Source organism: Staurois parvus, unplaced genomic scaffold (genome assembly GCF_062004578.1).
Source record: "Staurois parvus isolate SC_StPar_1 unplaced genomic scaffold, SC_StPar_1.0 ptg000022l, whole genome shotgun sequence".
In the NCBI taxonomy this organism is placed as follows: Eukaryota; Metazoa; Chordata; class Amphibia; order Anura; family Ranidae; genus Staurois; species Staurois parvus.
Genome location: NW_028317818.1, coordinates 8,840,958 through 8,857,477, shown reverse-complemented (window position 1 = coordinate 8,857,477; position 16,520 = coordinate 8,840,958). Strand labels below are relative to the sequence as shown.

At 40.9% G+C, this 16,520-nt stretch overlaps 1 protein-coding gene across 2 annotated transcripts in view; it reads right to left on the bottom strand.

Annotated features, from left to right (window-relative positions):
• Positions 1 to 14,627, bottom strand: part of ABAT (4-aminobutyrate aminotransferase) — a 209,604-nt gene extending 194,977 nt beyond the window's left edge. The window contains exon 1 of one of the 2 annotated variants that reach the window (XM_089692117.1): positions 14,489 to 14,627. The gene's annotated coding sequence lies outside the window, so the exon portion shown is untranslated. Of the gene's footprint in view, positions 1 to 14,424 lie in introns of both variants that reach the window. The other variant, XM_089692112.1, reaches the window with a different exon arrangement.
• Between the last annotated feature and the right edge of the window lie 1,893 nt (positions 14,628 to 16,520).

Sequence of the window (16,520 nt, the reverse complement as noted above, 5' to 3'; positions counted from 1 at the left end):
ACAGTTCTCTGGGACATGTCACAGGTCCCGGAAGACTGTGGGACCATTCATAAAGGGCAGCATAGCTCACGCATGTGCAGAAGGAAGCTGGCTGTGAAGCCACAAGCTGCCACAGTTGGCTTCACACACTAAAGATGCCGTCGCTGGAAACCTAAAAACCGGTAAAGAACTGGTTCAGGTGAGGATAGCGCTGGATCCCTGGACAGGTAAATGTCACTAGATTGAAGAAAGGCTTTGAGGTAAGGGTGATATCTCTGAAATAGAAGTTCATCACCTAGCAGAAAACTGGGGTCTCGGAGTGAAGTAAAGTAATAAGGGAGGTGCCCAGTGGGCATGTCCTCAAAAGCTTTGCCAGTCTCCAATGACCTAAAATGTACAAGCCTATAACTTGGGGTCTATGAATACTTTATCTGCGTTCTGTACTTTGCAATTAAAATATTTTAATTTCTTATCACTCTATCTTGGCAACAATGATCACCATAACAAGCAGAGTTGTTGAAAATGGTGCTTATACCATTGTGTTTTTAGGATGCATTGGTTTATTGTAAGTTTTGGTTACTTCCGGTCTTTGCAGCGCACATGGTAGAATGGGAGTTCCTCTTCTGTTTTCCGGGTATTTATAGTGTGATGTATTTATAGTGTGATGACCGTCGTCTGCCATGCCCCTGACGACGTCTTTTGATGAAACGCGTATGGAGGAGCTTTGGTGTGTGATGTCATCGCACACTAGAATGGATGGCGGCGGTCGTGTTGGTTTTCTTGATATGCTGGTTTCCTACTGATCTATGTAAGTGCAATAATTGGAATAAATGGTTTTTCTTGGCGTTTACTACACTGAGATGTTTCTGCTTTCTCTATGACTTGCATATTTGGGAGAGATACTTTTTATTGGTGAATCAATCTGAGGATTGAATTTGCTTGGAGTCCGGCCGTTACCATTGAGTATAACTACGCTTTTTGACCGAATATTCCTTAGTGGTCACAGATATCTGGTAAGCGGCTATGTTCGATCACTGTTGGTGGCTTCTATGAGGACTATGAATTAACTGGCTGGGGTTCTTTTTTTTGTGTTGGTATGCTTTTAACCAATTCTGATGTGTTTATACCTTTGCCTAACTAGCGTTAAAAGTTAGTGTTACTAAACCCAGGACCTTGCATTCACTATATCTGGTCTTCCACAGTACACAGAACATGGACATTCAATTATTTTAATAAATATAAACTGCTAAATCACATCAGCAGTTAGAGCAGTCTTGTGACTTCTATCAGTGTCCAGCCGAGCACATGTTAAAGCTTGTAGGAGGAGTTTTCATTTTTCATGCACTCTCCAAGAAAAAAAAAAAACTCTCTAGATAAGAGGGGGACACTGGAAGAAGGGGAAGATCAGAGAAGTAAGGATTAAGCAGCCTTTTTACATCATGAGAGGATTAACCCCTTAGGTTTCACAGTGAGTATAACAAGCATGCATGCTTTACTGCATATACAGACTGATTTTACTGTTGTGGGTTTAGTAACACTTTAAATTGTTCTTTAAAGTGAATTGAGGAACATTTCTGGCTCTTAGGAGAGCTCTTAGACAAGCTACTGCTCCATAATTTTATGGCATTTCCATGTTTGTTCCAGGTGTGATTTGTGGTTACTTTTGATGCTTTAGGCAACAAGTGTCAAAAGGTTCTAAAAATGCACTGCACTATACTGTATATAAAATAGGAAAGGCAAGCATTACTGAATGAAACAAGTAGTAATTGTAAGTTTTTTACCATTTAGACAGTAAAATACAAAAAGGGTATTAAAAAAGAAAAAAAAAAAAAAAAAAAAAAGTACCCTTAAAATGGTGGTCAGTGCTAAGTGTGCACCCTTACAATGGTGGTCAATGCTCAGAGTGAATTTTGTTTTTAAGTAAATAAATGCTTTTGGCTACAGTTCAATCCACCCAAATAATAAACTCACTCATCTGTACAACCACTTCTTTCAGGCATTAATACTCAGATACACTTAAGTGCTCCTAAGCAGAATGGCACAAAAATGACATCAAAAGAACCAGTTAAGCGAAGGTCACTATGTCATTAAACACGCATGTTGAGCAATAATAAACCTATAAAAATGCAGTATATTTATGCTGGTAACGTTAGCTGTTTAAAGTAATGTTAAAAATGTGAGTTTTTCAGCGTTTTTGTATTAGTATTTAGTGGCGTTTGCATTTTTTAGAGTTTTTTTGACCAAAAAACTAAATTTTTTTTGGTCAATAAAAAATGTCCAAAAACACTGGTTTTCCTCTAGAAACCCACTAGTTCTGTTTTTTGTTTTTTTTTTCAGCCAAAAAATGTTGATTACAGTCTGTGTGCATGGACACATAGGATAACATGCTGGCGCGTTTACTGGCTGTAGAAAAAAAAATGTCAAAAACCGCAGCTGTAAAAACGTCCAGTATTCATGAGGACTTCTTAAGACGTTAAAGCAGGTTTTTTTTATCCTTTTTGTGATAAAGGTTTCACCTCTCAGTTTTAAATGTTTTTTTGCAACATGCAACCTGCCACTTTTATCTGTTAAAGGAAGTCGAAAAATAACAGACTTAATGGCTGGATCTCCAGTTCAAAATAAAAAACAATGCAGCTACCACTTCTAAAATAAATAAAATGTTAAATACAATGTTGTTTTTAAATTTCATACCACTTTAAATATACTAGGTTATACTTGGTGAAAGTGGTGAAAATTCACTTTACAAAGTCAGTGAAAATTCCCTTGAAAAGTGATCAGCTTGCTTGTCCTACAAACATGTCATAAAGTCATGGGAACAACTCCATGCCAATTGGGCCTACAGATAAAAGGTGATACATTTGCACAAGTACCATAGAAAAAATACAGATACACTGTATTAGTTCTCATAATCTACTCCTCAGCCACCTGTTTTTACTGCCCTCCGGCTATCCGTGTAAAAGATGCCATTGAATCAACTATCTATTATGCATCATATCAAGGTGTGCTTGATTAGAATGCGAGATCATCTGTATGAAACTTGATGTTAAACTGAAAATGGGACTTTCAACAAAATAATAATCCAAAACACACTTAACAAACACACCACGGCATGGATTATAAAGCTGAAACACAGGGTTATACTCTGGCCTAGACCCTGGCCCCTATTTCCCTAATCCCGCAGAAATGTTGGAGGTGGATTTTAAATGAGCAGTTCATGGAAGAAAACCCACAAATATGAAGGAAATCTGCATAGAATAGCCAAACATTTAATTGATACTGTACCAGATAATTTTCCTTGTGTTAAGTAGATACCCTTTATATGTAAGCACTGTTTGGTTGAAGATCCAATGTTTGCTTAACTGCTTGCTGACCCGCCGCAGTACATATACTGCGAAAGGTCGGCCCATTCAGGCACTGTAACATACCTGTATGTTGTGGCTTTCTTCCAAGTCTATGCACGCTTACACTTGCTTCAGCACAAGCCGATCACTGGGTCCCAGACAATTATTTATGGCCAGGACCAGCTGAACGGCTGAGGTAATGACAGCAGAAAGCCAAGTTGGTAAACAACACAGGAACCTCTACAGACAGCATTGATGTGACTTTTTTCCCCTTCAAAACAGGGAGTAAAAACCAGCACATTGCTTTGTAAAATCACCACACTTCACACACTAAACATATTGTTATGCACACAGTTACCCGCTGATTGCCCCTAACCAATCAATATACACTTATTCAGATTTTTTTCCCAAATACATGTAGCAGAATACATTTTGGCCTAAATTTTAAAAAATTGGCCTAATTTTGAAGAAATTTTTTAATTTTAATTTGGATATGTTTTACAGCAGAAAGTAGAAAATATTTTTTTTTCCCCCAAAATTTTAGGTTTTAGGTTTCAAATTTTAATTTTCAAAAACTTAACAGTGGCGATCAAATATCACCAAGAGAAGCTCTATTTGTGTGGAAAAAAATGAGACAAATTTTGTTTTGGTACAGCATTGCATGACCGTACAATTAACAGGAGCGCAGTGCTAAATAGCAACAAATGGCCTGGTGGTGAGGGGGGGTAAAACCTTCTGGAGCTCAAGAGGTTAAACATGTTGAAAAGTCAACAGTTTCATCGGGATGTACTTACTTTATCACATAACAAGAATGTGTATTAAAAAAAAAAAGTCATAAAATACCTGAAAACAAGGAATGAGTATGTAGGTAAATTTACATTACCTGCAAAATTCTATGAAAGACTTGAAGGTCTATTTGAGCCTAATCATTTTGTTTAGTTTCTTGAATGCAGGTCATAATTGCAGAAAATATGTGAACTGAAAAAGCAGTAATACACATAATTCTATATGTTCCATGAAATGCATTACCCTCCCCATGAAATGCATTACCTTCCCCATGAAATGCATTACCCTCCCCATGAAATGCATTACCCTCCCCATGTTCATAGAGAGCCTGTGGAATGGATTCTCTATATGAGAGTCTTTAGGGCTCATACACATGGACGATTAGGGCTGTACAATGCCCAAATCATTGTATTTCTGCAGCGCGTATGGCCGGGTGTTTTTAGCCAGCTATAGACCATAAACCTATACAAAGAAATGACAGGTTGGCACTGTCTACAGCTCTCACATGGAGTGGATTACTTGCAGTTAGGAATAGATGCAGGCTCTGGAAATTAGACAGTTTGCATGCAGGGGGAGCAAGTCTGTCCTTAACCACAGGTAATAATTCCATCTGTGAATGCATGCAAACAGCAGTAGGCAGTGTCAGCCTGTCATTGATTTGTGCAGCCTGTCTGCAGCTGAATGGAAACACTTCGTCATACCCACTGCAGAGATAATTGTGATCTGGGTGATGTATGGCCCTAATTGTCCTTGGGCAATATTGAAACCTGCTAGAGTTAGGGCCCATGCACATTGACTTAAAAAAAAAAAAAAAAAAAACACTGCTTCTACAGTTTTGCATTTTGCCTGTAGAAGCAGCTCAATATGATCCCATGCACATCAGGACGTTTTAGAGGCATATTTTAAGCTCAGCGTTTTGGCATTTTTGAGAGCAGTTTTCTGGCAGAAAAAAGCACTAACCCTAGGTTCACACCTAAGCAATATCTGCAGTGTTTTGCAGAAATGCAGTACAGTCCATTTAACATGATTTCCTATGGGACAAGTACATCTGTACGTTTTCACACAGTGCGTTTTTTTGGAAAGAGTCGGGACTTTTTTGAATGCAAAAAGTTGTGTTTTTTTTGTATTTTAAATCTGCCTAGCAACAAAAGAATTTTACAAAAATTAAAAAAAACAAAAAAAATAAAAAACAAAAAAACGCAGAAACATCTCAAATGCAACCTACATAGGTGTGAACCTAGGGTTAAAGTGCCTAAATGCTAGTACAAAGAAGCATAAAACTAGTGTTTTACTTTCTGCCTAAGGATTGTTGTTTTTTATGTCAGTGTGCATAGACCCTTAGAAAAAAAAAAGCATTTTCACTTGCAGAGAAAATGCAATTAGAAGTAAGCCTTATATTTAAAGCGGAGTTCCACCCAAACGTGAAGACTCCACTTGTCTGCCCCCTCCCCCTCTCAGCTGCCACATCTGGCACTTTTTGGGGGCGTGGGTACCTGGTTTTGACAGGTACCCGCTCCCACTTCGCTGTGGTGAACTCAGTTGGAAGTTAGGCCCCCCTGTAGCTGCTGACTTTTAATTTTTGGGAGGGGGGGGGGCGGAACTCCTCTTTAATGTGGCTGTAAACCCTTACATACAAGAAATAGATGAGCAATCTGTGAGGAAAAAGATTTAACTAAAATCATTCAAATGAAAGTGACATACAAAAGTGTTAGCAAATACATTGAAGTGAGGTGTCTTTCCCTTTTTAAGAGTGTATTCTTAGACAAAATCTATAAAGAAACTAAAAGAAAACTGTGCAATCCAGTGCTTCCCTCCGTGTCACATACCAACCAATATCCAGGCATAATACCAGATACTATGATCTCTAAATTATAAGAGATCAACAAGCGCTTAGTCAGTAATCCTCATTGTGGCAGAAGCATCCCCCAGTTCAGACATCCACCAATGGGATCAGAGATATCCTCAAGGTGCATAAAAGGCAGAGACAAACTCTATGCCATAATACTGTATCATGTTTATTTTGTATAAAAAAAAAAAAAAAGTACACAAACAGCAAGGAATGCAAGAGACAAGAAAATACATAATGGCAGTCACTGGGTGTGATGTCACAGCCCAGGCTCCGCCCTAAGCATTTCGTCATTGGTCAGGCGTTGTTGGGGAAAAGCAGGGATGCTGCTGCCACATTACTGATTAAGCGCTTGTTGACCTCTTCTGGTTTGGATATCTTAATATCTGGTAAGACACTTGGACACTGGGTGGTGTGTGGCACAGAGGGAAGCACTGGATTGCACAGTTTTGTTTGTCTTTTATGGACTAGATGAAGTGTTGTGCACTTTGTTTACCTGTAATTCCAAACAAAATGTTTTTTCTTATTTTATGTCACTGTCATTTAAATGTTCGTTTACATTTTCTTTTTACAGACTGCACACCTATTTCGGTATAGCTTTTGATTGTGGTTGTGTGTTCAGACTAACCGCATGCAGCATTCTACTGCAATAAGAATTGTTTTGTATTTAAACCCATACATATGTGCAGTGAAGTGACTTGCCTCAGGTGATACACAGAGATAAAGCAAGTCCTCTACATAAGTTGTACCTGTTTATCTATAGCCCTCTATACGCTACAGTCTTGTAAAAACACACAGATCACAGGATTTTTGTCATCAGCAAAAAGCAGAAGGCAGCGATCTGACGTCACACACACTGCAGAGCTACAACACAGAGCTCAGAGAAATCCAAGCCCCGGTGTAGGGCATGGACCCTCCATCCATGAGCACCCAGGAAACAATGTATAGCTGAAGCTGTCAATCACAGGGCATGCAAGCATTGTGAGTACGGCTTTGCCACAGGAAAAGGAAAGGACTGCAGCAAGCATACACAGTACAAATCGGCCATTTACAGAGGAAGTTAAAAGGTGAAACTATTAGGATGGGCATTGCCTACATCATCCCACTGCTCACTGGTGCTCCGTTGATTGAGGAGGCAGGTATTTGCTGTACTGGTGTAATCGGGGGTTCTTATACACACACTTGCAGATTTAAGCTTTGATAAAACCTATAAGCCGACCGGTTACTATGCACAGCTGTACCTGTTCTGTGTGGACTCTGGATTGAGACAAACACACACTATAGAGCAGTGTTTCTCAACTCCAGTCCTCATGGACCCCCAACAGGTCATGTTTTCAGGATTTCCCTCAGATGAAACAGCTGTGGTAATTACTAAGGCAGTGAAACTGATCAAATCACCTGTGCAAAATAATGGAAATCCTGAAAACATGACCTGTTGGGGGTCCATGAGGACTGGAGTTGAGAAACACTGCTATAGAGGGATTTGTTCATATTTGATGTCAGAGGTTTATGACCGCTTTAAGAGGAGGAACCATCACATGAGGTAGTAGAACTAAAATGTAGGGGAGTTAATTGTGCAGATTGTCGGAAGAATTTTGAAATGCAGAGAGGATCATAGGATTTGTTGGTATTACTTGATTATCAAGGTGTTTGTAACAATAATATTCTGGGCCATCAAATGAACTCAAAAAGACCCTGAAATTGTATTTTCTAGCCTTTGTCAGAAAATGACAGTTGGGTCTGCAATTAACCATGCAACCCTTTTTATAATCTTTCAAAAAAATATGCAAAAGAGCGACAAGCAGGGCGCCAGGTCAGTGTAGATAAAAGCAGTAGTAATTTATTATAAAGAAACTTACATCTTAAAATCCCTCAGAGAGTGTGGCAGATGAAAGACACTGGAGCCAGGGACATCAGAAGAGCCATCTGTGGACTGGTTTTAGTCCTTTTACTCCCTCCTATTTAATTGTTCACATTCTAGTATAATTTATTTCATATAATAATTATTTCCATCTTCTGTGTGAGCGCTGAAGGTTGCTCATAATTTCTGACGATCATCTCTTATTTAAAAAAAAAAATAGCCTACTATGTTTTGACAAAACGCTCAATCATTATTCTGTACAATTCAGAAACCATTTTATTTAGAATTGTAAAAGGGAACATTTAACATTCCATATAAATGGAAATTATTTACTTAGAAACTTTACAGTTTACAGAATGGATAACCAATAAGTGTTCTAAAGCATTTCTGGAATGAAAGTCTAAAGGTCATAGGACAAACAAGAATCACATAACTAGTGTGGATTACACAGAGATTTCTAAGAAGTCTAATGAAGTTGGATTAACGTAGATCTCTTTTAAAAAAAGTAGTTGTCCATGCCCTAATATCTAAATTTATGGTAATGAAACATTCCATTAAGGTTGTGCATCATTCTTCTAAACGTCATGTAATGGGTAACCTACGGCCAACTGTTGGGGAAATTATCCCATCTGTCACAAGATGCAGTGCCTAAGTGGCCAAACACCATTTACTACCCTGTAAATCCTCCAGCACCATCCTACCTGAATTTATACAAGTTTTTATTCCCAGAGGAATGCCAGGTGTAAGTGGGCTAATATTGTATTACAAAAAGTCTCTCTACCGCAACTGTGTGACAAGTTAATTGGACTGCTTAAAGCCTTTTCCACAAGGGTACTGAGCCCTGTAGTCTGTGAATGGGCCCTGTGTTAAGCCACCAGATGCTGCATGTAAGTGTATGGGGGCCCAATAGCTGCATGGACACAGCCACTTATCCCAGTTTGACAGATGAGTAGGAGAGAGGCCCCTAACGAATGCTGTCTGCGCTTGGGATTTTCTCCTGCATATCTGTCAAACTGGGATGAGCAACTACACGTATGCCGCTGCTGCTTCCCTATACTTACATTGTCTGCCCATGGGCAGCACTTAGAGGCTTAAGCCGCATAAACATACAGCCTATTTGTGAACTATAAACATCAGAATCCGTATGAATGAGGGCTAACTCTTGGGGTTCGCTCACACCAGGTTAGTTGGATAGAGCTGATCTGCATTAGTCACTGCAGGTTTCTTGAAAGGACACATAGAAAACTATTGTTTTCTATGTGTACAACACATTACAATGCATAGCATAGCATGACAGCATCCTGTTGTGTTGAAAGAAATGATAATTTTCAGTAAAGTTTAAGAAAAAAAAAAAGAAACAAAACAAACACTGCAATGTGCTGAAACACAGGTGAACAGAGCATACCAGAAGACATGCTTTATACGCAGCATAACGCACAGCCATCTACTGTGTGAGCCAGTCTTTATACTATGACTTTTATGTGAATCCATTAATGTTATATACAGTTTACAGAAAATCCTAACTACTGTTAGTAGAAACGACAGTTCATACACCTGAATAAAAACTAAATGTATATCATTATGTTGAAGCTTTGGGCTATGTTTTCTGTATTCTGCTAAAACCTGGTTAATCCTGCTGTTCACTGTTCCTCCCTCCTTGTCTGTGTCCTCACTGTAGCCTGAGATTGAACAGACAAGATGGTACATCTACTGAGCATGCTCGAGTTTCAGTTCCTTTCTTATCTGTGCAGCCCATGGGACACACATGTGCGTGTATACACTCCAGTTAAATGACAGCCCACTTCCTCCCTCCTCCTCCTCCATGCCCACTAAACAGCTAAATACAATGGTGTGGGATATTACATGTTCACTGATGGAGGTTTCAACTCACAGTAATTTCTAAGCACATACAAACAATATACACAGGCTGGGGGAGCTCAAAACAGGCTGTGATTGGAAGAACCTCCCCCTAGATAGCCCACACCATGTTTTTTGCTCACAGTGATCTCTATTGCACAAGAGTTTATGGACAATTGCTTTTAAGTGGTTTTTCCCTAAAATGTTTCACTATAACCTATGTACACTTGAAAACTCCCCTTAGCATCACATTTATGCACATCAAGTGTTTTTTTTTCTGTCTGAAAGCTCTTCTCAAAAATATACTTGTGCACTTTTTTTTTTTTTGGCTAACATAGAGATGCTTATACAGGCTGAAGAAAGTAAACTCCAAAAGCCTGTAAAAGTGGCATTTTTTTAATGCCCAGTGTGCATGAGGCCTAAAATTTTTTGTTCTAATAAAATGTATTTTTCCTCCATATTTGCAAACACATAACCAGCAGCAGAGGACTAGAAGCTCCTCCTGATGTTTTCTTGCAGATAGGCTGGGAAAGAGCTGGGTCACATGACAGCTGTATATCGATCACGAAAAAAAATGTTTGTTTTTTTTAATTAAAATAGATACAGTACCATTATCCATATGCACAAAGAGAACGGAAAATGTGAATTAAACCGTGTGTGTCTGGTATCACTGATGCTAGATACAGCAAGGATTGGCATAGTGAAGCCAAGTAGAGAAATAACAATTAAGCATCATCATGTATGTGTGCATGTCAGCCTGTGCCTGCTAAAAGAACAAATGTGGGCAGGAAAATCTTCCATACATCACCGCAAAAGATTTACCAAGCAAATCCATTTCTGTGTTCAACAGATGTAATCTTTAGGAATATTAGAAAGAGGCCACTTGGAAGTCATTGCAGGTACCTCCAGGCTATTCAAAGCATCTATCAGAGCAAAGGATCTGTAATGTGGAAATCTCCCAGACTGCTTTGCCAAATAAATCTCTCTATGAGGTTTATGTATGAAAAGTGCTCTATATCGAACATTTCTTGTCAACCTTACCATCCAGTCCAAGCCAGCTTCCAACTGTCAGTTTTGTAGTACAGAGCTGAAAACATAACGAGGATTACAGTAACAAATGTATCAACCATGTGAGATTAATTCATTTGCTTGCTGAAAGTCATAGATTAAAGTGGAACCAAACTGTCTCAATCAACAATACCGATTCTTAATCGTCATGCTGTTAGCATTAGGAAATAGATAGGAAGTTATATCACGTTTATTTTTTTTTTAACATTTCTTCAGTTACTTGCTGGTTTCTGGCCTAGGCTAAAATGATGTCATACATCCCAGGAGTTTTCACGGGAATTTATTTTCTTTCATTGGGAGGAGGGACTTCCTAAGCTAAACACTCCCTCCTGCCTTCACGCCTGGCCTATGGGCCACAAAATTCCAGGAATGCTGAATCATCTGTCCCTGTTTTGCAAAGTGATTTCGCAACAAAATAAAGCATGGAGACATGGAAGAACGGGCGAAGTTGATCTGAACATTAGAAATAAATTAAATAGTGTTTTCAGTTTGTGGTACTCAGATGCTCTTTAGTTCAGCTTTAAAGATTCCCAACTAAAAGAGGGACTAAGTTCTGGAAGCTACGCCCAAAAAAGATTGACAAAATGCATATGTCCAATGGTGTCCTTAAAGCTGATCTTTCCCCATTACGGATTTGCCATACCTTGTTTTGCATGGTCGCTGTATGAAGGTGGACTTTTTGGTAAATGCAGGGCTTTCCTTCAGCATATCAGAGCCTCCAGCAAAGACAACAGTGAACAGCACAGCACCAAATCTCACTGTATACATCCTGAGACTAGCAGTCAGAGGCAGCAGTGCCTTAGATCTTGAACTGCAGATATACAGCTATGAGACTGGAAGCACCAGCAAGTGCTCAAAACAAAAGGCTAATTTTCCAGGGTGAAGCTTGGATATCATTAACATTTTATTATGTTCACTCTAACATACCAAATCTTCACTTTGAGTTCAGGCTCAATCTAAATGAGAACGTTTTGTTTTGAATAACGTAGGGTTGGGTTAGAGCAGCAATGGGCAAACTACGGCCCGCGGGCCATATACGGCCCGGCGGACCTTTTAATCCGGCCCGCGGAGCTAGGCTCCCGCTAGGCTCCTCTCACAGTCCTCCCTGAAGACCGGTGTAGCATGAAAATCTGTCCTATGAGGATCTGTTCCCCTTCGACGTATCTGCGCATGTGCCGGAGATCGCCGATCGGCTGCTATCTAATGCCTGAAACTGGCACATGCGCAGATACGTTGAGGGGGACAGATCCTCATAGGAGACAGATTTGCATGCTACACCAGAACAGCGCGGGAACGCGGCGAGAGGAACGCGCGGAGCAAAGGTAAGTGAATTGACACAGGGGGGACTTGGGGATTTAATATGGGGGATGAATTAATGTGGGGAATGAATTACTATATGGGGAATGAATTACTATGCTTACTATGGGGGAATATTACTATACTTACTATGGATGACACATACACATCATTCATCTACTCTTGGTCCGGCCCCCGGGTCCAATATATGAACCCATTGCGGCCCTCAAGTCAAAAAGTTTGCCCACCCCTGGGTTAGAGCCTCCACCATGTTTTCACTGTTGTCTGCATCCCCAGTTGGAGTTTCCCTCACCTCCTGTTCTAATGACAGCACTCAGGAACGGAGAGGAAAAAAAGACAGGCAGCAGTAACACCAGGTTCACACTTAGGTGACTTGCATTTTGTGGAAAGGCAGTCCATTAATTTCAACAGATTGCCCTACCTGCAGAAATGCATGGAAACATGTCCCTGATTCTTTTTTTCAAATCACGCCACACCGAGCTAAATTTTGTGTGTATTAAAACTTACCACATTCTCTAATACATGGGGGTACCGTTAGGAATTTCATGGCACATGCAGGCCGGGAACATGTGATTTGTTCAGCACTCCTGACCCACACAGGTATGAACCTAAACCAAAAATCTTAGAGATTGTAATCCCTCCTCATTCTATTCAAAACATAAAAAGAACCACATGATTACCCTGCAAAGTTTGAGCTGCAGGCAGGAGCAGGTACACAGTGTCTGTGTTCACATCCGTGCAGCTGCTCCTGCCCGCACTTCAAACTTTGATGTGTTTGTGTCCATGCAGCTGCTGTGTGTGCATCCACTTCTATGGGCTGTCTGCATGCAGCTCCAAGGTAGATCCACATGCATCTGCATGAAGGACTGGATTAATCACCCCCCTCAATGAGTCCTAATTTTTAGTGGCACTCCGTCGCATCTTGCTAACGTGCATCAGAAATTGTGTGTCAAAACATGTTAATGTACCATGCGTTTTGGTACAATGAGACGAAAAATAAAAAAAAAAAAAAAAAAAAAACAGCACTCCTTTGTGAATTTTGTGCTTAGGGCAGTCCATTGACATGAATAGTCTACCCTAAACATGACGCACCAAAACAGTCAGCAGCTCACCCGCATGGGTGTTTACAGTGCCCTGAATGTGCTGCAACACAAGGCTTCCTAGCTGCAATAATGTGAACGGGCCATTGTATTCATAGGTCAGGACACAGATCCACTGCCTGTGTGAACTTAGCGGACTGCGGTAATGTGATGGTTATAGGTGATCGCATCGTACACGTCATTATTGGACAAGGTTCCCTTCAATAACCACACAGACAGCATTACAACACAGGTCCTCATCTCCACTCATCCTTCATCCCACCACCAGCATTTACCTGAATGTGACCTCTACAATACACTGAGATCACCTCTCCTCATATTGATACATGGGCAAGGAGAACCATAGCTGAGGGGAACCATGGCTGAAGAGAACCATGGCTGAGGAGAACCATGGCTGAGGAGAACCATGGCTGAAGAGAACCATGGCTGAAGAGAACCATGGCTGAAGAGAACCATGGATCAGAACCATGGCTGAAGAGAACCATGGATCAGAACCATGGCTGAAGAGAACCATGGATCAGAACCATGGCTGAGGAGAACCATGGATCAGAACCATGGCTGAGGAGAACCATGGATCAGAACCATGGCTGAGGAGAACCATGGATCAGAACCATGGCTGAGGAGAACCATGGATCAGAACCATGGCTGAGGAGAACCATGGATCAGAACCATGGCTGAGGAGAACCATGGATCAGAACCATGGCTGAGGAGAACCATGGATCAGAACCATGGCTGAGGAGAACCATGGATCAGAAGAAGCATGGATCAGAACCATGGCTGAGGAGAAGCATGGATCAGAACCATGGCTGAGGAGAAGCATGGATCAGAACCATGGCTGAGGAGAAGCATGGATCAGAACCATGGCTGAGGAGAAGCATGGATCAGAACCATGGCTGAGGAGAAGCATGGATCAGAACCATGGCTGAGGAGAAGCATGGATTAGAACCATGGCTGAGGAGAAGCATGGATCAGAACCATGGCTGAGGAGAACCATGGATCAGAACCACTGCTGAGGAGAACCATGGCTAAGGAGAACCATGGATCAGAACCACGGCTGAAGAGAACCATGAATCAGAACCATGGATCAGAAGAACCATAGATGAGACCCCTGCCCAGCTCCCTCCACCCATCATGTCAAGGATAGCGGCCAATACCGGGCTCCATCGGTAAACAAGCACAGAGCCCATAGATAGGATGGAGCCAGGCACAGACTTCCCTCCTCCTCTTCCTATCTACAACACAGAGAACCTTCCTTATCAGCCTGGTTACCTTTTGTCTGCATATAACGGTCCTCACAAAGAGCTGGAAGAAGAAACCATAGAGCTCCTCTCACCTCCTGACGGCCCCTCACCTCCGGGCACTCTATTCCTGGACCTCAGAGAACGTAGAAGACGACACCGGGAGCTCACAGCTGTTTGCAGCCCCGCAGTTGTGATACCGAAGGCATCCTCGGCTTCCCTTTAGTAGAGCATGCTCCTCCCTCTGCCGGCCACTGGGTGGTGCTGACCTCTACTCGCTGCATGCATTGGAAGCTGAGGAGTCTGGAAGGAAGAAGGTTCCCAGTATGAGAGGATGAGCCGGTGTAGCGGCAAGATGTACACCGGTGTACAGCGGGCATGTGAGGAAAGCACGACTACCGTGTATAGAATGAATTGTACAGCCAAACTGTTACCCCAACGTGTCATATTCCTGAGCTGTGCTGGGAGACAGTGGTGTAGCGTGGGTTGTGAGCACCCCGAGGAAGTAATTTGTGCCCCCTAACCCATAGACTTTTAGCACTTTCTCGTGGTTCCTCCACTCACAGCCTGGGCCTCTGATTGGCTGCCAGCAGTCTTTTATTATTGGTTGAATCTTTTGCAGGCCATAGCTGATTTTTCGTCCAAAAAAAAAAATCGGCCGATTTTCGCACCGTCAGTGGATTAATTGGTAGGCTGTTTTTCGGGATTTTGGCACATTTTTTTTATCAGTGAAGTTGGAAAGAAATTGGCCGATTTTGACGAGAAGCCGATTTTTCCGGCAATGATGGGCAAATCGGCCGATCTTTTTACAGATAAAAAATCTGCGCATGAGCCGTGACCTGCAAGAAGAAGAAAAAGAATAAGGATTCCCATCCGCTATTATATTTGACATGAAAAAGTATTGTGGTTGCAACAATGTATCCATTTGTATCTGAATAAAACCATCTGTATCCGAAATGGATACAAATAGATACAATGTTGCAACTGTAATACTTTTTCATGTCAAATATACAGGTGAAACTCGAAAAATTAGAATATCGTGCAAAAGTTCATTTATTTCAGTAATGCAACTTAAAAGGTGAAACTAATATATGAGATAGACTCATTACATGCAAAGCAAGATAGTTCAAGCCGTGATTTGTCATAATTCTGATGAAGGGGGAAGGGGGCCCATGTGTAAATGGAGAGGACTGGAGCCCTTAACCACTTCTTGACTGCACTATAGTCGTATGACGGCTGCAGCACGGTCCTCCAGAACACATGTACCCTGCACTCTCTGTCTGTTGGACACAGTTGATCACATGACAAAATGCGTAGGGCAGGGCCTATTAGCGCCACACTTGTCCTTTCAGAAGGAATTGCTTTCTGCTGGGATTTAAAGTGTCATACACATGTTTTTTTACGTAAGTGCAATTTTAAGTATTTTTTATCTAATAAATACGGTGTTACAGTATGGAAGTTTCCCTTTGAAGTTTTTATGGCGGTGGAGGATTACTGCGAATGTGCTGGAGGAGTTTTCACAAGTGAATGATCTGGAGGTGTTTTCACATATGGAGTCTGTTACCAGTGTATAGAGGTATCAAGATCACACAGACGGCCAACTTACTGCAGGAGAGCGCTGCAACATCTAATGCGATATTTGTCCTACCATTCCAGGTATTCACTTATTTGTGGTGAGTGGGGCTCTGGAGGGGGAGCACTAATTGGAACACTTAATACAGAGGATTGCTATGGTTAAGAAGATTAACTATTGTATCACTTAGTATTCACAGTGGATGCAGATGGGGTTTTTTTTCCACATTGGAACTTTTATATGTTTTCACATTGAATGGGTCTTTTATACACATACATATTGTCTTTTACATATAAGTTCACTGTACATATAGTTTGATGGTATTGTATATCTGCTATTATTCATTTTATAGCACAATTGTTGTTTGAGCACATTGAGTATGTATGTGTGTGTATATATATATATATATATATATATATATATATATATATATATATATATATATATATATATTGGTTTCTTATTTATTATTAATCATAGGGCAGGAGGGATATATTTGTCAGCCCATGGGCATTGTAGTATATGCACATTTGTGGGGATCCTATATGTAGTAG